Source organism: Camelus bactrianus, chromosome 3 (assembly GCF_048773025.1).
Source record: "Camelus bactrianus isolate YW-2024 breed Bactrian camel chromosome 3, ASM4877302v1, whole genome shotgun sequence".
Classification (NCBI taxonomy): domain Eukaryota; kingdom Metazoa; phylum Chordata; class Mammalia; order Artiodactyla; family Camelidae; genus Camelus; species Camelus bactrianus.
In genome coordinates this window covers 125,236,044-125,262,339 of record NC_133541.1, presented here as the reverse complement: position 1 = coordinate 125,262,339, position 26,296 = coordinate 125,236,044, and the positions used below count along the sequence as shown (strand labels likewise).

Here is a 26,296-nt window from a genome sequence, read left to right as displayed (position 1 = left end):
ATCACAAAGGAATAGATCTTTCCCCTGAGAAGCAAGGGATTTAAGCATCACATTAAGCACCCCAATGCCTACACCCTGCATGAGAGATGAGAACCAAAACATCTGGGTTTGAAAACCAATGGGGAATATGCCTGGGAAAACTAGAAAACTATAGGGAATAGAAAATCTGCTCTTAAAGGACTTGCACAAAGACTCATTTGACCTGAAAACCAGTGCAAAAACACCAAGCTGTAAAGTGCATGAACAATGGGTAAAGGGGACTCACCTACTAGCCTTGAAGCATCTGCTGGAGGGGCAGGAACCAGTTGGCACACCCCCAGGGACTGAGTCACTGGCAGGAGCCATTTATGTGATCTCAGGCTACTTTGCTAATACCAGTGCTGGCTGGCACCATTTTGGAATTCTCCATCCAACCTGTTAGCGCCAATGGTCACACCCCCACTGAAGCTAGCATTAACCTGATACCTAAATCAGACAAAAAAGAAAATTACAGGCCAATTTCTTTGATGAACATAGATGCAAAAATCTTCAACAAAATATTAGCAAACTGAATCTAACAATACATTAAAAGGAGCATGCACTATAATCAAGTAGGATTTATTCCAAGATGCAAAGATCATTCAACATCCACAAAGCAATCAACATGATACATATTAACAAAATGAAGGATAAAAATTATACTGTTATCTCAATAGATGCAGAAAAAGCATTTGACAAAATTCAACATCCATCTATGACAAAAACTCTCAACAAAGTAGGTATAGAGGAAATGTACCTCAACAAAATAAAGGCCATATAGGACAGATCCACAGCTAATATCACACTCAACAGTGAAAAGCTGAAAGCATTTCCTCTAAGATCAGGAAATAAGACAAGGATACCCACTATAGACACTTTTATTTAACATACCATTGGAAATCCTAGCCAAAGCAAGTAGGCAAAGTAAAATAAAATAAAATTTAATTTAATTTAATAAAAAATTAAGGAAAGAAAAAAGCATCCAAATCTGAAAAATAGAAGTAAAACCATCACTATTTTTGCAGATGACATGATACTATATATAGAACACCAGAAAGACTACACACACATACACACAGTTAGCACTAATAAATGAATTCAGTGAAGTCACAGGATATAAACTCAACATACAGAAATCTGTAGCATTTCTACACCAATAGCAAATATCACAGAGAGAAACTAACAAAACAACCCCAGTTACAATTACATCAAAAAGAATAAAATAACTAAGAATAAATTTAACCAAAGAGGTAAAAGACCTGTACAGTGAAAAACCAAAAGACAATGATGAATGAAACTGAGGAAGATACAAATGGAAAGACATTCCACAGTCACTGATAGGAAGAATTAATATTCTTAAATTGTCCATACTTCCCACAGCAATCTACAGATTCAATGCAATCCCTATTGAAGTTCTAACGGCATATTTCACAGAACTAGAATAATTCTAAAATTTGTATGGAACCATGAAAGACCCCAAATAGTCAAAATAATATTAAGAAGAAAACAATGGAGGTGTCATGCTCCCTGATTTCAAACAATACTATGAAGCTACAGTAATCAAAACAGTGTGGCACTGGCACAAAAACAGACACACATGTCAATGAAACAGAATTGAGAGCCCAGCAATGTAAACCCACACATATGTGGACAGCCACGTGCAAAAGAATGAAACAACTCAAAATGGATTAAAGATTTGAATGTAAAACCTGAAACCATGAAATTTTTAGAAGAAAACATGGGCAGTAACTTCACTGACATCAGTTTCTGTGGATCTGACTCCAAAGGTAAGGGAAATAAAAGCAAAAATACACAAATGGGACTGTATCAAACTAAAAATCTTCTGTACAGCAAAGGAAACTATCATCAAAACAAAAAGGCAATCTACTGAATGGAAGAATGTATCTACAAATTATATACTCGATAAGGGGTTATTATCCAAATATACAAAGAACTCACAACTCAACAACCAAAAAACAACTCAATTAAAAAAATGAGCAGAGGATCTGAACAGACATGTTTCCAAAGACATGTGCCAACAGGCACAAGAAAAGATGTTCAATATCACTAATTATTAGACGAATGGAAATCAAAACCATAATGAGATATCACCTCACACCTGTCAGAAAAGACAAGAAACAACAAATGTTGGAAAGGGTGTGGAGAAAAAGGAACCCTGAAAACTGGTGATTTGACTATAAACTGGTGTAGCCACTATGAAAAAAAAGTATGGAGAGTCCTCAAAAAATTAAGAATGGAACTACCATATGACCCAGCTATTCCATTTCTGGGTATTTATCTGAAAAATACAGAAACACTAATTCATAAAGATATATGCACCCCTATGTTCATTACAGCATTACTTACAATGGCCATGATATGAAAACAACCTAAGTGTCCAACAATGGATGAATGGATACAGAAGATGCGATAAACACACACACACACACACACACACACACACACACACACTAGACTACTAGTCAGCCATAAAAAATGAAATTCTGCAGTATTTGCAATAACATGGATGGACCTTGGCGCATGATGGACTATGCTAAATGAAATAAGTCAGATGGAGAAAGACAAACACTACATGATTTCACTCATATGTGAAACCTAAAAAAAACAAACAAACTCAGATACAGAGAACAGATGAGTAGTTACAAGAGGTAAAGAAGGTTGGGAAAATAGGTAAAGAGGGTCAACTGTATGGTGATTGACAGCAACTAGACCTGGGGTGGTGACCACTTTGTAATAAACACATATGTCAAATTATAAAGCTGCACACCCAAGCTTATATAATAAAATCTTAAGTGGACTATCTTCAAAACAAAGAATAGGTTAACAAAATTGTAACAAACACACTCAACAAACCTGACAATTAAAAGTGCCAAGAGTGAAGGTTGTGGAGAAAATTTACAACACATGTGATATGATGTTGAATTTGTACAAGAGGTAAAAAGTACAAAATTTGCATATATTATGACTTCAATTATGTAAAGACATAAACAGAGTTCGAAAGGTCATAGGAGATTGAGGCATTTTACGCTAGGGTTATTTTTGTTGTTGTTACTATTTTTTCCCTATGTTATTGAAAGGATGAGATTTGTGTTAATGATTTTGTTAATCACCCACCTACCTCCTCCCCAAAATTTTTTATTAGCATGGTCATATTATTCTAATTTTCAGACTTTTTTAAATGTAAAAAAATTGGGGCTTGCAAAAAGATCTAGATGATTATATTTATCCAACACCTATCATTATTCCTTAGCGGCCTCCACCAAACAGATCAAAATTTGAAAATATAAGGAAAAAAGTTTATATCGTATGAGGAAAAAAATGTATATGGTATTCAAAGTATTTACTTCAACCAAATAAGAACTGGTGCCTGCTATATATTTGGCTACCCTAGGTTGTTGATAATATAAAAATACATTCCTACTACCAACAACTATAAGATCAACATAAAGTAGTATTAATATCTGCAAAAACTGCTTTCAAAGAATCACATGCAAGTTTTTGAAGAAAAAACAGTACTTCACAGGGGGGGAAGTTATCATTGTTTACTGTATGCAATACCTTGAAAGGAAGTATCACTATCATACAAGTTTTAACAACATGAAATTTCTTTGAAATGCATATTTGATCTATTTCAGTTGATCTAAACAATCAACTTGTGAAAATGATAACTGCACTGCTCTAATCCAAAGCAACCAATAACTAAGTCTTCTAATTGTGACTGAAAATCTGATAGCAAAGAAGACCAGAATCAAAACAAACGCCTAGTAGCATATAAAAAAACAACTATTTTATAGATGAAGAACAGAAGTTTTTCTAATATCTGGTGATATACTGAGTCAGAGCTTTCAAACTCAACATAATCTCCCCACCCCTACCACTATTTATGACTCTACTCCAGAGAAGATCAAGCAGGAAGAGAACAAGAATTTCACTGGAAAAATAACTCAGTTTCACAACCTAATTGCTACTGAAATAAAGAACCTCATCTTTAAATTCTACCTAGCTTCAAAGCACTAAAACTAACTAAAAGGATAACTAATCTTTGTACACAAAAGAGACATAGTAAACGCTTACTAAGCAAATAAACAACCCATAACACTCTGAAACTAGACTGGAAATAAGACAAACAGGCAAAAGCTGAGTTAATAATAGATTAATTGCCACACACACACACACACACACACACAAAGGTGACTTGACTAAAAAATGAATTATTACTTTTAAAAAAATATTTGAAAAAAATTGTTATAGGCTACTAAACACACCTTATGCTTAGCAAAATTATTTCTGAAAATGGAAAGGATACAAGTATTAGAAATTAAATGACATATAACCTCAAAACCTTGGGGACTTAAAAGACATCTATTAGGATTTCTTATAAAATGTAACTTTCAGCACTGATTTTGTCACACTATTTCACCCTCAGCCCACCATAGAAACCAATTAGGAAAATTTTCACAAATTCAAAAAATGTGAAAAGCCACCTACTATATGCAGACCCTAAGAAGGGTGCTTTAAATACATTACCTGATCCTTGCACTAAAAACAATAATCGAAGATTTCTTAGGGCCCTCACTACCTCTTTACTACTATTAAGAGCTAAGACCTTACCACATTCAGATGAACTGAGAAGTATATTTGCAAATGATACTGTTTTTATGTCATGGAAAGCATTCCAGGGCTTCCCAGGGAGTTTTCATGCTCAATCTCTTAGCTTACTGTACACTATTCAGTGATCTCATTTACTCCTTTAATTTTAATAACCCCCAATGCAGACAAAAACAAAATGCTAAATCTAATCCAGATCTCTGCTGAACTTCAAATTCATATTTTCCTGTCCTGCTAAATATTTCTACCAGAGTGCCTTGGAAGCACCCCTAAGTCATTTTGTTCAAAACCAAATCCATTATCTTTTTCCACAAACCTTTTACCTGTCTGCATTCTCTATCTCAAATTACAAAAACATCACATACTCATCTTGCCTAAATCCAAAGCATTACCCTTAACTATTCTCTTCCTTAAACGTCACATCCAATCCAAAGTTAATTCAATCATCTACATTATCTGACATGCATCTCAAAAATGTTCTCCTAGAACAGTCTACCCAAGCAATAGAAATAGAAGAATAAACAAATGGGACCTAATTAAACTTACAAGCTTCTGCACAGCAAAGGAAATCATAAGTAAAACAAAAAGACAACCTATGGAATGGGAGAAAATTTTTGCAAATGAAACCGACAAAGGCTTGATCTCCAGAACATATAAGCAGCTCATACGAGTTAATAAGAAAAAAACAAACAACCCAATCCAAAAATGGGCAGAAGACCTAAACAAGCAATTCTCCAAGGAATAAATACAAATGATCAATAGGTACATGAAAAAATGCTCAATATAACTAATTATCAGAGAAATGCAAATCAAAACTACAATGAGGTATCACCTCACACCAGTCAGAATGGCCATCATTCAAAAATCCACAAATGACAAATGCTGGAGAGGCTGGTGGGAATGCAGTTTGGTACAGCCACTGTGGAAAACAGTATGGAGATTCCTCAAAAGACTAGGAATAGACTTACCATATGACCCAAGAATCCCGCTCCTGGGCATATATCCAGAAGGAACCCTATTTCAAAATGACACCTGCACCCCAATGTTCATAGTAGCACTATTTACAATAGCCAAGACATGGAAAGAGCCTAAATGTCCATCAACAGATGACTGGATAAAGAAGAGGTGGTATATTTATACAATGGAATACTATTCAGCCATAAAAACCGACAACATAACGCCATTTGCAGCAACATGGATGCTCCTGGAGAATTTCATTCTAAGTGAAGTAAGCCAGAAAGAGAAAGAAAAATACCATATGAGATCGCTTATATGTGGAACCTAAAAACAAACAAACAAATAAATCATAAATACAAAACAGAAACAGACTCATAGACATAGAATACAAACTTGTGGTTGCCAAGGGGGTAGGGGGTGGGAAGGGATAGACTGGAATTTCAAAATGTAGAATAGACAATCATCTACATTAATTTTGAATCTATCCTTCTCCATCTCCTTTGCCGTTAACTCAGTTCAAGGTGTCATCATCTCTCACCTAGACTATAAAAAAGACTTAATTTAGCACTCTATCTCTACACCACAATTCCAGTTACTTTCTAATTTATTTCCCAAAGCACCTCAAATGAATCATATCCAAAATCAAACCCACTTATCTCAATGTTCTACCATCCTAGGGAAAAAGTTCATTTCCTCCTATGTTCTCTAGCTGAGTTAATAACCCTCATTTATTGAAAACCTCAGCTAAAGTCTAACTAAACACAAATTGGTATCTGTACATCACTGTTCATAGAAGCATTATTGACAATAGCTAAAAAGGTGGAAACAACCCAAATGTCCACTGATAGATATGTGGATAAACAAAATGTGATATATACATACAATAGATTATTATTCAGCCTTTCAAAGGAAGGAAATTCTAATCATGCTACAACATGGACATACCTAGGAAGTATTAAGCTAAATGATATAAGCCAGACACAAAACGACCAATATATGTGACTCCACTAATATGAGGTCCTAGAATAATCAAATTCATAAAGACAAAAAATAAAATAGTGGTTGCCAGAGGCCAGGGGTAAGGGGAATAAGGAGTTATTGTTTAATAATACAGAATTTCAGTTTGGTAATGATTTTAAAAAATTCTGGAAATAGCTGTGATGGTTGCACAACAATATGAATGTACATAATGCCACTAAATTGTATGCTTTAAAATAAAAACGCTGAATTTTATGTTGCCACAATTTTTAAATTTTTTAAAAACTTCTAAACATAACTGAATCTCAAGCTAGTGGTATAGCCACACAAAGAAAATAATTATTTCAAGTGTTTTAAGAACAGTGTTTTGACTATATAGCCTTAGTGAGCAATAGTATAAAGATAAACAGAATTGCTTTAAAAAAAAAAAGTAAAATTCATATTCAGTAATCTTATTAACAATATTAACATTGTTATTTTAAAGCTATTTTATGTATATATTTATGAAAATTGTGTTAATGTTAAGAACCAAGATATTCAGTATAAAATTTAAAAATATAAACTCAAATAAGGAAAAAGCATTTTATAATCTTAAATTTGAACTCTTGTTTTGCTTTTCAAATCTATCAATATGTATATGTGTATATATAACCTAGTTCTAATCTTGAAAGCTTAAAAGCAATGAAAACAGAGAAGCAATGAGCACTCTAAATGTCCAGACAGCGCTATCTAAACAGCATTCTCCATTTAAAAGAGCCAGGACTCTTTGGAGAAATGGATTATTCCAGCCTGGAGGAGAAATTTTATAAGATAAACCTGGGATATGTTGTTATGCCACAAAGCAAAGAGACTATCAAACACTGTTAGGGTCCAGTCAAAATAACAAGTCACCTTCAAGGTACTTCCACTAGCCACAGCTGGGACAATCTGCACATCAAAAAAAATCACACTGACTTCAAATGACTGAAACCCACTAAATATATATAAATCCATGAATTCATGAAATATGTTAAAAATCCATGAGTTCTCTTTTCTCGAAGAAAGAAAAAGTCAAAAGACAAATAAGCAAGCCTCACTGATCACTATTAGAGTAGTGTATCAACTCTTACTCTGAAAATTCATAATTAAAGGAAAAGAATTAAGCGTTTATCCTGCCCATCCAGTATACACTGAAGTTCACAGCAACCAAATAGCCCCGAAAGATACTGAAAACTTCTTTACAGAAAAATGTCAGTTAATACAGAAAAATGTCAGTTAAAAATCTAGAAAATCAACAGTTTGCAAGTGTCGATGAAATCAGTCTTTCCAACTTTGGTAACATCATACAACCTTTCCTTAGATAAGAAATATTTCTGTTCTTAAAACTATTATATCTTTTATTTATACTTCTCCTGTAACCCTTACTCATAATACAAGGAGGAAGAAAGTGCTGGTAGGTTGTTATAGTAATGACCGTCAATGAACTGTGCCTATGTTTTAATGCCCTTGTAATTTTTATGTGTAATCCTCTCCCACATGGGCTCTGGGCTGGCCAGACTTGCCTTGGCTATTGACAGAGTAGCAAATGAGATAAAAGCAAAGATCTGAGAAGTGCTTGCACAATGGGATTTGCTCACTCCTTGCTGGAAACTCTTCTGCCACCATATAAGCCCATACTACCCTTGGACATATGTGGCTCAATGAATATAATCAGCAATCTGAGTGAAGCCACAGTAGACTATGATCCCAATCAAAACCACAGATATCTCCAGCTGTATGAGTAACTCCAAGAGAGACCAGCAGAAGAATCACTCAGCTTAGCCTAGCCCAAAATGCTGATCTACAGAATCTAAAGCAAACAAAATGGTAGTGATTTTAAACCAAAGCCAAAGTTTGGGGATGGTTTATCATGCAGCAACAGATACAATTAGATACAGTAGATATAATGTCATACCTTCTCCTCAAAAGAGAAAAGGAACCTTTTTGAGGGCAGGAGCCCGATACAGAGTGAGTATTCATCACAATTCCTAGTAAGGATACAATAAAAGTGTCCACCTGAGTTTAATTTACACACAATAGTTTTCAAACATTAAAAATAATTAATATAACTACTCCAAGATTTACATTATTCTACTTCCATTGTTTCTTTTTTAACTTTTTAAATTAAACCAGAGATTAGAAGACTAAATGACAACTGCCAATATGGTTTTCAGGGTATTTGAGTAAAACCAAGTTTTTTTTTTTAATCTTTGACAATACTCATTGGTAGAAAGGGTATTGGAAAACCATCACTCTCATACATTATTTGTGGGAGTGTAACTATATACAAAAAATGTACATACTCTCTGGCTCACTGCTAGGAAATTATGCAGCGGACAAATTCATTAAAGGGAGACCTATCTATGTGTACAGGCATGTTCACTGCAGTGTTGTTTATAATAGCAAGATTAGAAACAAATGAAATGTCCTTCAATAGGGAAATAATTAAATTTTGATAATCCATATAACGAAGTATAATGTAGTTATTAAAAATAAACAAATAATATAAGACACAATTCTGAAAATGCTAATACTGAAAGAGCTCCAAATTGTATTAAGTGGAAAAAAGAACTCAACTCATACGAAGAGTATTATTATACTGTATAATGTTAATGGACATATGCATAAAAATTGTGGAAAAATACACAAGAAACCATCAGCAAAGATTACTGGGGAAGGACCTTCTACTTTTCATATTATAGCTTCTGTACTCCTAATCCCTAACTCCTGTCAGCTTCAAACTTCATATAAAATTTGTCTCTTGTCCTTTCCTGCTTGCTCTCTCTTCAATCTTGAAAATAGCCACTAATATTCTTCATTCTAATCTCCATTATAACTCTAACACCTTTAAACTTGTCTCATAATTCATTTTTGCTAATTATTTTTTGTCCTGAGTTCCTTCTCATTTCTCCACTTTCTTCTTAAAACTCAATATATCCCAATCTATATCAAATCCTGATGTAGAAGGCTTACTCAGACTTTTCCATAAGATGACCTTGACCTACCATTATAACTCTACAGATGCTTTCCTATCCATCATAAAATCGTATACAATAGTAAGCTTCCCTAAAAATATACCACATGCAACCCTAACTCACTTATATCAGCTTTCAACTGAAAACAATTCCTATTTTTTTGAAATGTGAGCAATTCCACCTAACTTAGAGCCATCTACAACTTCAGTGAGTATGCAAATAGCCATCTATGTTATTAAAGTATTAATGCTGAATTAAGTACCATCCCTATTCAATTTGTCTTTTAAGTGGCTTCTAAAAGGCTATATCCCCCCTGTTGTACCTGATTCTAGCCCACTCCAAAATTTCTCAAGCACCACCACACAATGTACTTCTGCATCCTAAGTCTTTCCTGCCTAACCTACTGACACACTACACTATGCCAGAGAACGGGGCGAGAAGCATATACTTATCTAAATGCAATTGGCTCTCATTTTCAGCAGGGCCTGTCAAGTGTTCCAAAAACAAAAGTACATCTAAATCTAGGAATAGTGATTCAGAATACAGTGGTTGGAGTCACACAGACCTGAAATCAACTTCCAGTTTACCCACTTAGAAGCTTTATAAATTTATTTAACCTAAGACCCAAATTCCCATTTGTAAAATGAAACTGTTAATGTCAGCCTCACAGAATTGTTGTGAGGATTAAATGAAACAGTATGTGTAAACTGTTTTAGTCAGTGCCTGGCATTTGGTCGATATACTATAAATAGTAGATAAATGTATTATTATTAAGTGCACCTCTCTCAGAAAAGACCTAGATTCAAAATTCAAAACCTGGAAAACATCTCAGAAATCATGTTCTAAATGTAACACTTCATAGATGAAGAAATGAAGCCCTAGAAGGTATAACTGGCTTACCTGACATCACTATGCTATCTAATTAATGAGAGAGTTGCAATTAAAACTTAGGTTTCCCAAGTCCTAATTCAATATTCTCTCTGATATCTCAAATGTTTCTTGGCCATCTCTCTGATATCCATCAAGACACTTTATCTTTCTAATCTCAGCTTCTTCAATGACACATTACAGGGACAGAACAAGATCATGGTTCCTTCTGCCTCCAAAATTCATATTCCATGATTCATGTGGGCCCTAACCTGGCTAACTTAAAAGCATGCACACAGATATAAAGTCAAATATATTCCCAGTCTCTATATATGCTTAGCTTTTTTATGGATACTTTCAAAACTCAAACTTAGTTATTGGTTACTAATAGTTACATGAAGTAATTTACCTCTCAAAGCAGTTAAATCAGAAAAAAAAAAAAGCAGCCAAGTCACTGAGACTACACAAAACTAATTATAGACAAGCTACTAGTAACTAAATTGGGTTTATAGACATCATACAATGAACTTGATATTAAGTAAAAGAATAAAAGTTGTTAATATCTAACAATTTTTAAATATCAAACATATAATAAAATATCTAACACAGTTAGAATTGATCTACATATCTTAAGCAAGTTTAGAGTATAGGGTGTTTTGATTCAATAAATATGGATAGACAGATGCAGAAATACATCAAAATAAGAATTCACAGTCTAGTTCTAAGAAGATGCCACTTTTCATTCTTCAAGTCTAAAAATCACTTGAAGGAACTGGGAAAGGTGCTAATGATAAAATTTCCTGAACAGACTATCTGTGGGCCATGTTCAAAATCCCAGAATGTGCTTGAAGACCTACCATGTAATACTCCAGTATCTTTAACAAAAATTCTAATCTACTGGCTATGGATTCTTCTTATAAAAGATATGTAAAACATCAGTTTCAAACAAAATTCATAAAATTAAAATCCATCCTGAATATTACCATCTTTTATGATACAATAATCCCTGAGAAAGACAATCCAAATAGCCGATGACTCGTAATTCAGGCTCCCAAGGAAACAGATTCTGAGACTAAAATCTGCAAGCAGAACGTTTATTGGGGAGTGCTCTCAAGAACACATGTGCAGGCACATGGGGAGCATGACTGGGCCAAGGGAGAAACTGAACAGTATTGATCAAATAACACAGTTGGAACGGCAGCCTCAGTTAGTCCGACTAAGAGTCATGAAGCTAGAATGACCCTTCATATTAGTCTCTAATCGAGGCAAGAGGATGAATCTTTGTATGCCCTACATTAACCAGTAATGAAGTATAGGCTGCTTCCAGGAAGGTGACATAAACTTTGGTGAGGCAGCCATGATTCCAAGCAACTAAGAGAACATGTTTCCATCCTGAAGAGGGGAAATCTATCCACTACAACAAACGTAACTTACTTGCATTTGAGATAACCATAAAGTGCTTTATATTGGGGAAAGGGGGTGGGGGAGGGAACTCAGTAGAAAAAGAGATCTACTATCTTCTAGAGCCTACTATGTAGCAGGTGCTGTGACAGTCACTTTGCATGAGCTATCAAATTTTACCACTGAATCCTTGCTTTCTTCTCAGCAAAGATGCTAGGAAACAGGATAAAAGAGATCAGGATTTGTTAAGTAACACCTAAAATGCTACTCTGGGGTTGCAAATGATCTGCAGACTCAAAATCCTGGTACTTATAATTTTCAACTAATATTTTCCACTCTGAAAAGCACTTTAGAAATCACCTAGATGGTACCCTCATTGGACAGACAAGGAAAGTAAAGCCAAAAGAAGTTCATGATTTGCCTAAGATGACATTGATAGCAGAATTCAGAACTTGAACTCAAGTTTTTTGATTCCAAATTCAGTGATTTCTCTACTTGCTCTGGTGCCTTTATACTCAAAAATTTAACAAAACCAGAATAACCCTAGGCATGAATCTTACTGTAAAGCTCAGAATATCTTCTCCTAGATCATTTGTACTTTGAAAATCATGCACACTAGAAACCTGAGTTTTAGACTCACAGACCTAGAAAACAAACTGTGGTTACCAGTGGGGGAAGGAGCGGGGATAGATGAGGAGTTTGGAATTAATAAATATACATTACAATACATAAAATAAACAAGAACCTACTGTATAGCACAGAGAACTATATTCAATTTCTTATAATGAGCTGTAGTGGAAAAGAATCTAGAAAAAAATATATGTATGTACATGTATAACTGAATCACTTTGCTATACATCTGAAACTAACATTGTAAATCAACTACACTTCAATAAAAAAAAAAGAATTAAAAAAAAACCTTAGTTTTATACTAAAGAAATGTCTATGTGTAGTCTGCTAAATGAAATATGTCTTTCTGTTAACAATAATAATAGCTAACATACAAACTCTATGACAGGTACAACATCAAGATCTTTATATACATTATATTATTTAATCAAAGAATTAAACAATTCTTTGAATAAAGTCAAAGGGATTGTTTCCATTTAGCCAAGGGGGAAAACTAAGGTTAAAGTTGTTAAGCTAAGATTAACATAAACTGTTAGCTAAGATTACAGATATAATAATGCACAGAGCTGGGATTCTACTTGATTCCAAAGTGTTAAACTACCCCCTATGCTACAAGCCCTATGTTTCTTCTCAATTTTCCTGTTCTGAACTTTTCAGATTTCCATGATGTACATGATTTATTTTCATAACCAGAAATATATTCTTTTATTATTTTTAAATATTTATCATTGCTTAAAATATTTAGAAGTTGAAAACAGATACAATAAAGTTATATCAGAAAAATGTCTTGCCAAACAAAATAAATCCATACTTCCTTATCAGAGAGCTAACTTATATGATTTACCTCTTAATCCATTCCTCACTACAGTCTATTTTGGCATAGAACTATATAAAGACAGGAATTCTTAAAACATTTTCCAAGTATTATTTAGATAATTAGCTAATAAAGTCCAAATAAAGTATCACTGAGACTTTGGAAAAACTTTTTTACTTACGTAAAACTTAGCCATAGCATGATATTAAAAATTGAGATGAAGAAAATGTGGTTTTTATTCAATTTCAGCTACCGCTATGGCCCATGGAACACTTAACCAGATATCTATGTAACTAAGTTATTCATGTTATTGTATGAAATATGTCAATCAATCATAGTGCATGCAATGGCCATGGATCCATCCTAAAGTAAGATACCCTACCATAGCCCATGTTGAGACCCCTCATCCAAAACAGCCAGGTTGTATGACCCTATGTCTATCGACAACTGACCATATGTGATCACCTGGACCCAAAAGTAGCCATTTACAAGCTAGCTAGCAACCAATAAAATGGTTCAGTAGCAAAACAAACCCCAATGTGAAGAATGAACTACTGTTGAGCTCCATGCTTAGGCCTCTGAATTGCAAACTATGAAAAGAAGTGACTAACTAGCCACACAAACTGGTACTAAATAGAAACACAGTGCAGTCATGAGGTAAAGTAAGAGTACAGGAGGGGCTTGAGCAAATCAAAATTATAACCCAGCAGAATTTTCAAAAGACTATAGACTCTGAGCATGCAGAAGGTATGAAGAAAACACTACAGTGTAAGAAAATTAGCTAGAATCAAATGAACCTAATCAGAGCTATTATCACTATTTCAGAGCCACCGTAAAGCTTATTTCTAGAAGAATGATCTGTAAAAGATGTCTTTCATGTATCACAATTCCTAAAAGAAGGAATCCTAAGTATCAAATGACCCCACTCCACTCCCAATCTCAGTTGATCAAACCAGCAGTGGACATATGACCCAGAGAAAACAACTTTTTATTGGCCAACCGGAGACCTACACATGATCTAAAAAGAAAAGATGAGGAGGGCATTTCAGATTCTTCTCTTGGGATTTGGGAATTGAGACACTGGGCCAGCAGACTATGCAAAGCTAAGGTGAAAAGCAAGTAGAATCATGTGGTCAGATGGCCATTTGGGGTCTTGGGCACACTGAGTAAGCAGCAGTGAGGAGGATGGACACGGAGATGCAAAGACAAAAGGCCAGTGGTCTATGAGACTGTAGAGACAAAGAGTGCCGCCTCTGTCCCTGACACCATTCTAGGTCCTACTGTCCAGAGACTCAACTGTACAGCAGTTCTTGTTCTTAGATCACTTTGAAACCTTACAATAAATCCTTTCAACTTAAACTGATTAAATGAAGTTTATAATCCTTAAAAATAAAAAGCATTTGTTAGATGCTGTCCAAGGATGACAGATTACATTTATATATTAAATATTTTAGTTTTCTCTTCTCCATATATCTTGGAAGAATAATAGTGTGTGCTCCCTGTTTCTATTTCCTTACTTCCCAGCCAACCATTTTTCCCTATGACTCTCCTGAAACCAAACTAGACATGCCCAAACTGTTCCATTCAGTGGACTTCTTAGTCCTTATTTGACTTGACCTTTCAACATTCACACATATCTAATACTTGACTCCACCTGTCTCCTGAGTGCTGGACTTATATTTCCACCTGCCTGGTGAACACTCCATAGGGATGTCCACACCTCTAGTTCACGCTCATTTTCCTCCCCAAACCTGTTCTTCCTCCTCTTCTATTCTTTACCTTGGTCCATTCCACCAAAACTATTCACAAGTCAACAAGTCCTATTAATTCTCTCTCTTAATTTCTTGAAAATCAATCTGTTCTTTCCCTATCCCCAAAGCCGCTGCCTGAATTCAAGTCTTCATCATCCCTTGGACTGACAACCAGAGATCCAGAAATTCTGATTCAATGAAGGTACCTGAGAACATTTTTTGGGGGGATTCCAAAGGATTCTAATACATAACTATTGCTTTCTGTTGTTGGTCTCTCCCTTTATGGAGCCATCCTCTTTACACAGCCACCAAGCAGTCAACATATAGTACTGAAAATACAATACACTAATGGAGAAAGAAAGAAAGAAAACAAAGAAACCAAGAAAGAAAACAAAAATTCCCACCCTAAAGGAGCTCAAACTAGTAAGGAAGAAGTCAGGTAAACAAATCACAAAAACAATGTAATAAATTTTGCAGAACTCTGTAATGTAACAGCTACTGCATACTAAGTGTTTACTGAATGCTGGAACTGTGGTGAGTGATCTGTGAACATTATTTCATTCAATCCTTCCCCAATACTGTAAGGTACATATTACACTCAATTTACAGATAAAGCAACTGCGTCTCAGAGAGCTTGAAATTTTGCACAAGATCTCACCTTCATGAGTGGAAGAGCCCAGGGCTTAAATGACGGTCTAATTTCAAAAGCCCATTCTCTTAATTAGTCTGGGGTGCTTTGGGAGAAGGGAAAAAAAGCAAGCAAATAACTCCTAGTATCACCTAAACTGAGCAACGTGGACAAGTGATGGTAGGGTACTCTGAGCAGAATAAAGAGTTCTATAGAGATGAGGGGATGAGAGAACAGGAAAGTTGTGCGACACACAATTAGTGAAGATGGCAAGGTCAGTGCACGTAGAGAGGTATTTGGAGATGAGCCTGTAAAGTGTAAAGGAACCAGAGCAGTATGGGCCTTGCATGGGTCATCGGTAAAGAGTCTGGACATCTTCTGTGGGCACGGAGTAGTCACCAATAGATTTTAGACAGAAAACTGATTCACCTGATTTGCTTTTTATAAGGATTACCTAGGAAAAATATTTTAAAGGGTTTCCCTTATTACAAATTAGATCATTTGGAAACTTTCCATGGCTCCATATTATCTATTGTATAAAGTCCAAAATTCTGTCCAATCTCATCTCACAACTGTCCCCATCCACATGCAGAAATACCCACAAATTCCCATATGCTGTGCTAGGCTGCTCTGTGCTTTGGCATCTGCCTGGTCCTTATCTCTAAAAATGCCTTCTCTCTCTTGCTCCACCTTGCCTGAGTCCCTCTGGCTTCTGCAAACCTTCAACAATCTCCATTCCCTGTCTCCCCACCTTTCACCACGGAATTAGTTGCTTTTTCTTTGTGTTCACACTCTTCCTCTGTGTATCTATTAACACTTATCACATTGCTTTGTAATTATTTATGTCTTCCCCATTAAAACTCAAAAGTTCTTTTTAATCTCCCAGCCCAGCATAGTAATTAGCACAGAATAAATGTTCAACAGTATAATGAATGACTAACTTCACATACACACATAAACATGAATTTTTAAAAAATAAATGATAATAACAAGGGAGTGATAAGAAAGCTGTTCCCTGAAGAAATCTGGAATATGTAATAACAAAAAATCAACATTAGCGACAGCTAACATTTATAGAAAACTTACTATGTGCCAGTTACTATTTGAAGATCTTCACATGTATTAATTCATTTAATTCTCACAACTCTATGAGAAGGATACTATTGTTATTACCATTTTAAGAGAAACTGAGAAGTAACTTGCCCGGAGCTACCCTGCTAGTAAGTGAGTACAGATGCCACCCCAAGCAGTCTGGCTCCAGAGTTCAGGTTCTTAACCACTAATTATACTATCCCTTTAGCTCAAGTGAAAGACCATCAGTATATGAAAACAGTTCTAGCCCTAGTTCTTTTATATCTTAATCTCTTTTTCACTCTTAACACACTAAAGATAAATTCTACACAGTGAGAAAAAAAATTCCACTTTTTATAGTTTCGTATTTTTTTTAATTGAAGTATAGTCGGGTTGCAATGCTGTGTTAATTTCTGGTGTACAGCACGGTGATTCAGTTATATATATCTTTTCTTTCCTATCTTATTCTTTTTCATCATAGGCTGTTACAAGGTATTGGATATAGTTCCCTGTGCCATACAATAGAACCTTGCTGTTTATCTATTTTATGTATGTGTAGTAGTTAGTATCTGCAAAAATAAATAAGTAATAATTTCATCAAATAATTATGTAACTAATTTGGGACACCTTCCCTAATATCTTACTTTAGATCAAGGCCCTCTTGCTGTAAGCTTTTGGGGCTCCCTGTGCTTTTCCTTCCTAACACTCACCCTAGGATGTGACCATATACTTAATGTGATTCTTTTAAAAGTTCCTCTGTCCTCCCCTGGATATGAAGCTCCATGGGGTTCAGGTCTGTTTTACTCATCAGTGCATCCACAGCACAGAGTAGGCCCAAAATAGATGTATGAGAAGTAGATATTTTTCAAACGTTCTTCCCTATTCATCACTTTTTTTCCTGCTCACATTGACATCAACCTTATGCAAGTCATAATTACTTAGTGCCTAAAATATTAAAATCAATCTCATCTGATCTCTGCTTATACCCTCCTATGGTTTTAATATATCACATGCAACACCAATAAATTAATCTTCCTAAAACCTTCAATACTCATTCAATAAATATTACCTCCTATTGTGTGCCTGAAGGAAACCAGAATATGTCACCCCAAAATATGCCACTTTGGCATACTGATTATTTTTAATTAAAGGCATTTAAGAAAGAGCAGGTGCAAGAACACTCCGACCCTCATTTCTTCCTGAAGGCAGGAGATAAAACTCCCATGTGAAAGTCACTCTAACTGTACCAGGAGGAAAGACGTTCTCATCACTAGGGGCAGAGGATGTGGGGGCTGAGAAATCTGTACAAACAAACCTTGTTAAACTAACACTTATCTTCCTAGTTAATTCTTCACCATTTAGTTTCTCAACCCAAAACCCTTTGTCTTGTCAGTTCTTCACAAATCTTGTTTCTTTGTCTAAAAGGTGTAAGTGTTTCCTGCTCTGGTCACGTCTTCAGGTCTTCATTCTCATGTGAAGGCTCCCATGTACATGTAAAAATTTAATGAAATGTGTATGCTTTTTCTCCTGTTAATCTGCCTTAGATGAGTCTGATTATTAGGCCCAGCCAGAGACCCAAAAAGGGTAGAGGAGAATTGTTCCTCTCCTACATACCAATTTCACTGCTTAATAAATAAATCCTTTTAATTTCCTAATGCCTATAGGATGAAGTTCAAAATGTCAGACTTGTCTCCTGAAAAAAATAAATAAGAAAGCCACCCCAGACCTTAGTCTTTAATGCTATTCCCCATTAAAAGGAACAGGGTTCCTCAGAGAAACAGCTAATTTCAGGGCTGGGAAAGGGTAGATAATGGATAAGCTTGGAATACCTAGAAATTTACACCAGAAAGTAAGGAACAATTCAAAAAACTGTCAGGGGCACATCAAAGAACACAGGAGCCACCTGAAGGGGCTCCCACTGTTCACATTTGGGACAATTTGAGCACCAAAATAATTAAGTGCAGTGATGAGTTATGAACCACTTTTTAAAAATGAAATTATGAGTCCATACCAACAGGAAGGAAAGAGGAAAGGAAGTTAGGTAGGTAGGTGTAGGAAGGGAGGGAGGGAGGGAGGGAGACAGAGGAGGCAGGGGAGGCCAAGGACCAATTGGTAAATACATAAGGAGTGCTGGAGTGGGAAAATCATCAGTTTGCAGTCACTATAATAAAAATTAGATCTAGCAAGAATCAACAATGAATGGTAAATATAGGGAAAATTCTTGATAAAGAGCAAGATATTTGCATGTTCTCATAAGTATCTGCCTATTAACTGCAAAGGAAGAAAAATAATCATTATCATACTGTCAAAAAATTGGGCTACACCTTGATCTTTGACAAGGTAATCAATATTAACATCACCTATGAAGGACCAAAAGACTTCATGGACTTCCAGGTGTCATAACCAGAGAAGGACACAACTTCTTGGCCAACTTCTAATCAAGAATGCATAATCTGAACCTAATCAGAAGAAAATGTCAGACAAACACAACATGAGGAACACTGCAGGAAAAAAAAAAAAGCAGGACAGTATCTGTATTCTTCAAAAATGTCATAAATTACCAAGAAATACTGTGGAAATTTTCCAGACTAAAAGAAGCTAAAGCAACAGAACAACTACATTAACCCAAATTGGACCCTATACTGGTGAGGGGGAAATGCTACAAAGACATCAGATCAATTGAAAAAAAATGCAATTATGAATAGTAAACTGAATCAACATAACTTCATGAAGTTGACAACTATACTGTGTCTATGTAACAGAATATCCCTACTCTTCATTGAAGCATTCAGAGGTAAAGAACCATAACTGATCCTTAACTGATTCAGGGGAAAAAGAAAATTACACACAGAGAGAGAGAAAATAGGAGAGAAAAGGATAGAAGAGAAGAAAGTGGGCAAATAATAAAGTAAATAGGATAAAATAGTAACAATAAGTAAATCTAGATAGAGTATACAGCTGTTTCTTGTATTATTCTTGTAACTTATTGTAAGTTTGAAATTAGTTCCAAATAAAAAGCTAAAAATTATATAATACATGTATTCAAGCAGACCTGCACTGTCCAATACAGTAGCCACTACCTACAAGAGGTTATTGAACAGTTCAAATACAGTTAGTCCAAAGTCAGGTGTGCTGTTAGTACAAAATACAAACCAGATTTCAAAGACGTAATACAACTAAAAAAAAAACTCATTAATAATTTTTAAGACAACTCACTATATCACTTTTATATTGATTGTATGTTGAAATATTTTAGATATATTGGGTCAAATGAAATACATTTCAAAAATTAATTTCACTTTTTATTTTTTTAAATGTGGCTACTAGAAGCTTTAAATTACATATGTGACTCGTTTGCATTGGACAGGGCTGAGCTAGACAATCAAGAATCTCCACAATATGGTGTCAAGACTATCTTTGAAAGTTTCTCTCAATTTCTTTCTGCTCTAAACAGACCTCTATCTCTAAGTCACTTGGTTTTAAGCTACTTACAGATACTGTATTTTATTCACTGTGGTATCTCCAGTATCCATGGAGCACATATCCAGTGTTATAAACATCTGTTTATTGAAAAGCAATATGCAAAGGAAGGAAGGAGAGCAGGAAGAATGAACTCATTCCCATCTCTGAGTTTTTGTTTATACTGTAACTCTTTCCTAGAATCAAAGTAATTCTCTTCCTCTTCTAATCACATTCTTCAAATCTCATGCCCATTTTCATCAAGGAGACTCCCCACTCACACAAGTTCATTCTGATCATTCCTCCTCTGTACTACTACAGCCTTCGCTGTCTGTATCATTTACTTTGGCACTAACTTATGTAAGTTCCCTGAGGGAGAAGTTAGGTCCCATATTTTCCAGGGTGAGTGGCATAGTGCTAACCAAATCAGTTGAGTAGTGAAAGAAAGGGTAACAAGGTGCCAGAAACAGGGAAATGGTTTGACAGTAGTAGTCTCAGTTTTGACTACTACTACTACAATATACTGTGTTGCCTTAGATAAATCACTTAATCTCTCAGTTCCTACTTCCTCATTTTTAAAATCAGAGAGAGAGACCTGTTAACCAAAAGAGAAATGTTCTATTTTCACAATTCTAAAATTAAATCCATCTTTTTCTTTAACATTATTGACATACACTAGTAAAAGGCAATCTAATACACTAATGTTAAATCACAGTAAGATCCTTAAGAAAGAAACAGCAATAAAGTTTATAAACTGCCTAAAGTACTAAATGCTGATAGTCTTTCCAACCATGAAGCACTTTAAATTCACATTTCTCTTCAAGGCCTATTAAGCAAAATAGTCAATACATACCTCAATTTTTTTTTTCACTCAAGCCTCAAAGAAACACCTTTTAGTAGCTAATGGGAAAAAAAGAAAAACCAGAAACTAAATTTTCTATACAGTACCCTGGGACCTTATTGGTGATGTTCAAAGACTGTTATAATTGATTCTAAGCACATCATCTGTCTCTTCTTTCAAAAATGCTATTTAAAGGACACTATTGAGAAGAAAATTATAGCAGTTAAAATGAAAAGGCCACATAAAAACAGAATATTAAAGGTATGCGACTTAATTTCAAAGCATGGAGACCATTTCAGATAAACCTGTAAATCAGCAGTTTTAGTTTTAATCTTATATCTTATTATCTCTGCTGAGAAGTAAGATTATCAGGGTGGGGTAAAATAAAATGGTTGCCATGTTACATAATTCAAAGATTCAAGTTATTTTTGTTAGTAAATACCACCTGTGGAGTTAACACTAGTTAATTCCATTTACAAGATTTCTTCAAGGCTTTATCCAAATGCTGAGAGTTAACACTGACCCACCTGTAAGGCAAAAGCGGAACGCCTGCCAAGGGACTCTAGGTTGTCTCAGGAACTGGTCTGAGCTACCTCTGCAGCCTCATTTCCCATTAATTTCTGCACATCATTTCACCTTCTATACTTAATTGTTCACATTCCTCTTTACATTACCTCCCCCTTTTCTAACTTATTGCCCTGGCATTTGCAGTTTCCTCTGACTGACAGGCCCTCCCTTCTTTTGAGTTGCAAATATAACCTCCTCCCTGAAGTTTTCCTGATTGCCCCAAAACCCTCCCAGACACTATTCATTCCTGTATTACAAAGCACTGTCATTACTTTTAAATGTTCACTTCACCAACCAGCTGTGAATACTAAAGGGAGGGCCCAGATAGTATTTAACCTCAACTCCTAGCAGGTGCCTTGCATTTACTGATCCTTAATATAAGGACACTAAAAAAAGAAAGTTAAGTAATTAACTATGAGAAACAGCTGAAACTTTCCCATAAAGGCGTATATAAATTTAACACATTGGTTCTCAACCAGGGCAATTCTGCTACTAGGTGACAGCTGGTAAAGTGTTTAGATTTTTTTTTTGGTTGTCACAATAGGAGGGTGGAGATTTTGGGGGTGCTACTGGCATCTACTGAATAGAAGACAGGGATGCTGCTAAACAACTTACAATACAAAGGACAGCCCCCTACAACAAAGAACTATCCAGTCACAAATGTCAATAGCGCCTTGATTAAGAAACTCAGTTGTCAAGTGGGGGCGGGGCACGTGTAGCTCAGTGGTAGAGCGCGCGCTTAGCATGCACGAGGTTGTGGGTTCAATCCCCAATACATTCATTAAATAAATAAATAAACCTAATTACCACCCCCCCAAAAAGTAGGTAAATAAAAAAATCTTAAAAAAAAACTCAGTTGTCAACTCACTTATTCATATATGATGATTCCTTTTCACATCTCAGCAATGACCAGCATGAATTCCAATTTTGTAGTTTCAACTGAAACTTCGGTAGCTGTTACTGTGTATGCCCCAACACTAAAAGTTATCTTTAATCATCGTAATGCTTAACAACATTAAACCAAGAGCACTGGAAAGCATCTTTCTGAAGGCTAATCTATAACTACTGGAAGCTACTCCTAAGTCAGAAAACACTTTGTTTTATGTATACACTTTAAAGCAAACCACAAGCAAACTAATTTTCAGCTGTGAACTGTGTGAAAGAAACACAATCTGAGGCATGAGGTAATTAATCAGCTCCTTTAGGTCTGATAAAAGAAAAATCTCTTAAGTACTGCAAGTAAATCATGCACAGATGTCTACTGTTGAACACAGGAACTGATGGCCACAGTAAAGGGTATGCATGACTTTACTGCTGCCAAAATCACCATTTATCGAGGTTTCAAAAACCTCTGACAAAACACTGTAAAAAAATAAATCATCAAATGTCAATACAGGGTAGCAGATTCAGAAGTTAACTATTTTTCCCCTTGATAGATGACCAAGTTTCACATGACGAACATTTCACGAAGCTATGCAGGCGCAAGGACATTCCCTTTCTATATAGTGGATGACTCAACTCTCTTTGGTACATTCTTTGACTGAATACTACAAAATCACTAATTCCTTCTGTCCTTTGAACTACTTATCCTACTCCCTCAGTAACCAATTATTAGGTTGGCCGCCAACTTTTCAATCATTTCTATTTTGTTGCACCCTATCAGTATCAAAAATAAGTTGGGGGGGCGATCCAAAACAAAAACTTGCGTACAGTAACTCTTACAAGGATTTTGTTATTCTAGGAACTGATTCCTAAACAGTACACCTACAGCTTTCCAATGCTCTAATCTTTACGTCTTAAGGTTTTTCCAGGTTTCAAACAGATAGCACTGGCAGAAAGTAAAGGAGTAAGTGTATGCCGCTAGACAAAGCTTACAGCGGATTTATTCTTGGATGGCTCAAAAAACATACTGGGCTGGGAGGGGAAAACGCACTTTCAATCGGGGGAAAAAAGTTTCCAACAGTAATACCTTCCTTTGCAGCTAACTTTGCCAGTAAGTGTCCGTACCACGATTGGACCGACGCTAGGCCGGGTTTCACATTACCCTGCAGGGTTGTCTAGACGAGAAAACCAAGCCGTGTGTGGCAGGTGTGTGTCGTGTAAAGTTGGGGGGCAAGCTGGGCGGGGAGGCTGGGGAAAGAGCCCAGCTAGCCTCCCGCGATCTCCCACGGGGCGTTCTCCAGACCGGAGGGCGGCTGGTCGGCCAGTCCCCAGGGCACTAACTCCATTTTCACCACCGTTCCAGGATCTAGAAGGAACGCGCTGGCTCCACCCTCCCGCCCCGCCGCCCGCTCTCACTGACAGCCCGCGAGGGAGCGGGTCCCGGGCCTGGACGCGCAGGGCGGCGGGGAACCGGGCGCCGGCCCCGGCCCCGGCCTGCCCCCCTCGCCGCCGCAGCCGCCGCCGCCGCCGCCGCCGCCCCACCGGCCCGCCCGCCCCTGCCCCCGCCCCCGCGGCCCGGCCCCGGAGCAGACGACCGAGGCCTAATCGCCGCCTGGGCTGCGGGGCCTAGAGAAAGGAAATGCGCTGAGGAGGGGGCGTCCGCGCCACCACCTCGGCTCCTCAGCGCGGCGGCGCGGCGGCTTCTTCGGCCTCTGGGCTCGGGCTCTCCCGCTCACGTGCTCCTGGAAAGACGGTTTCACTTTCTTACCCTCTGTAAAATCCTCCTTAACATGGTTTAACCACCACCCGGTGCCGCCGCGGTGACTCTCCGGACCCCCCGCGGGGCCACCCACTACTTGCGGGTGCGCGGGCGGGAGGGACTGAGCCAGAAGGGGTCCGGGGAGGAGGTCGCTCAGGCGGCCCAGACTTCCCCACAGGCGGCGAGAGGGAGAGCGCGCGAGCGAGCGACGAGATAGCCAGCGAGGGCCTGCCCGCCGGGCCGCCCCTGTAACTGACAGCTGGGCGGACCCGCCCGCCTCCGCCGCCCCGCCCCCTAGGCCTGTCCATCCGCGGTGGGCGGGGCTGCAAGGGGCCTGGCCCGCGCCTGTAGCCAATCGGAAGCGGCGGCGGCGTGAGCGGTTGCGTGACGGACAGGCGGCGGGACGCTGGCCCCGCCGCTCCTTCCGGCGGGCTGGGGAACGCCGCGGCCGCCGGGCGCACGCCTGCGCTCCGTCAGAGGACGCGACCGCGCGCAGACCGCGTACCCGAAAGGGGGGCTTGGGGGACCCTGACCGCGACGGAAAGAGGGTCTCGGGGCGGGTACCTGCGACGGCACCTCACATTGCTCTGTAAAATTTGTCAATGTGATCCTGGCCTTGACTGTTCGGACTACACCGTCATTTCTGCTGGAAGCGCTTAGCCCCTGGGTGGAAGGAAAGGAGAGAATCGCAGACACTATTAACCAGACTGTTGGGCTTCCCTCTCCTGGTCCAACCCCTCGTTCCTTTTCCTACTCCCTTCCTGTTTCTAATTTCAGCCAAAAGAAAAGTAAAGAATCTGAAAAAAGGGTAGGAAGATATTGGAATTTGAGTTGGTAAAAGAAGTTTGGGGTCGTCCTTTTTGGACTATAGCGACAATGTTTAATGCACTGATACCGCTAACGTGTTGCACTATCTAAAGCCCATGCTTGTCCAAGGAATTTTAAATCCTCTTCTGATAATAGATGTGTGAAGTGAATCGACATTAATGCGTCTGTTTCGTAGATTAAGAAAAATGAGGTCACAGAGAAACAGTGTGCCAAAACAAGGACGTGGACTCGGAAGTGGACTTGGAACTGACTTCCAAGCACGATGTCATCATTTAAGTTCAAAAACCACAGCTCCAGAATCGTATCATTCTGCCAGTAATCACAAGCTAAGAAGTTCGACTTTTACCCCCGGTGAGGGTCGGGGAGCGGAGAAAAGCCTTTAATATTGTTTAAACGGGGAAGGAGGCAGGGGAAATAAGGTAACTAACCTTGCTGGGGTGGGGGAATTTGAAGTCTATCAAACAATGAGTGGAATGCCTACTGGAATGTCTAATGGAATGCTTATTAGGATATAATTTTGATCTTTTGAAAAGATGCAACAAATATTTTCAAATGAGTCCATGTAAAAGTATTTTGTAAAGTGTATTTTATGATGTAATATGTTGTTTCTATCCCAAACATGTTTTTTTTTACTATGTGTGTCTGTATCCGTGTCTGTCTATAGTGCAGCAAAAGTCATGCCTGTAACTAATACATTATTAATCACTATTGATAATAGTGCACTTAAATACTTCTAGAGAAACATAGAAAATCACATACTCTTTGATCTTTCCAGACACAGGTGCTTTATTTTCAGACACTGAGAAATATTTTTAAGAACACAGGGTGATAAAACTGTATGACACAATAAACATATATTTAGTCTCTACCCCTGAGTGATATCCAGACAGGATGTTAAGAACATCTTTTGTTCTAGTATTTAATCTTTGACCCTGTTTCCTGACACCAGAGCATCTAAGACCCTTGGAATCCCACAGTGCTGCGTGTCTTTTTGTATGCTAATTAAATGATGAGTGGTTAGAGTCATTAGCTTTAGGCTGATCTCTAGAAAGACTAAGGCAAGATTAGAAGGTTGGAATTTTCAGTCCCACCCCCCACCACCCCACCTCAAGGAGAGAAGACAGGCTGAAAAAGTTAATCACCAATGGCTGAAGATATAATCAATCATGCCTGTAATGGAACGTTTTTATGGAACCTCCATAAAAACCCTACATAATGAGATT

At 37.4% G+C, this 26,296-nt stretch overlaps 1 pseudogene; it reads right to left on the bottom strand.

The window, feature by feature from the left end:
• The window catches only part of LOC141577134 (early endosome antigen 1-like), a 64,491-nt pseudogene extending 39,988 nt beyond the window's left edge, over positions 1-24,503 (bottom strand).
• Between the last annotated feature and the right edge of the window lie 1,793 nt (positions 24,504-26,296).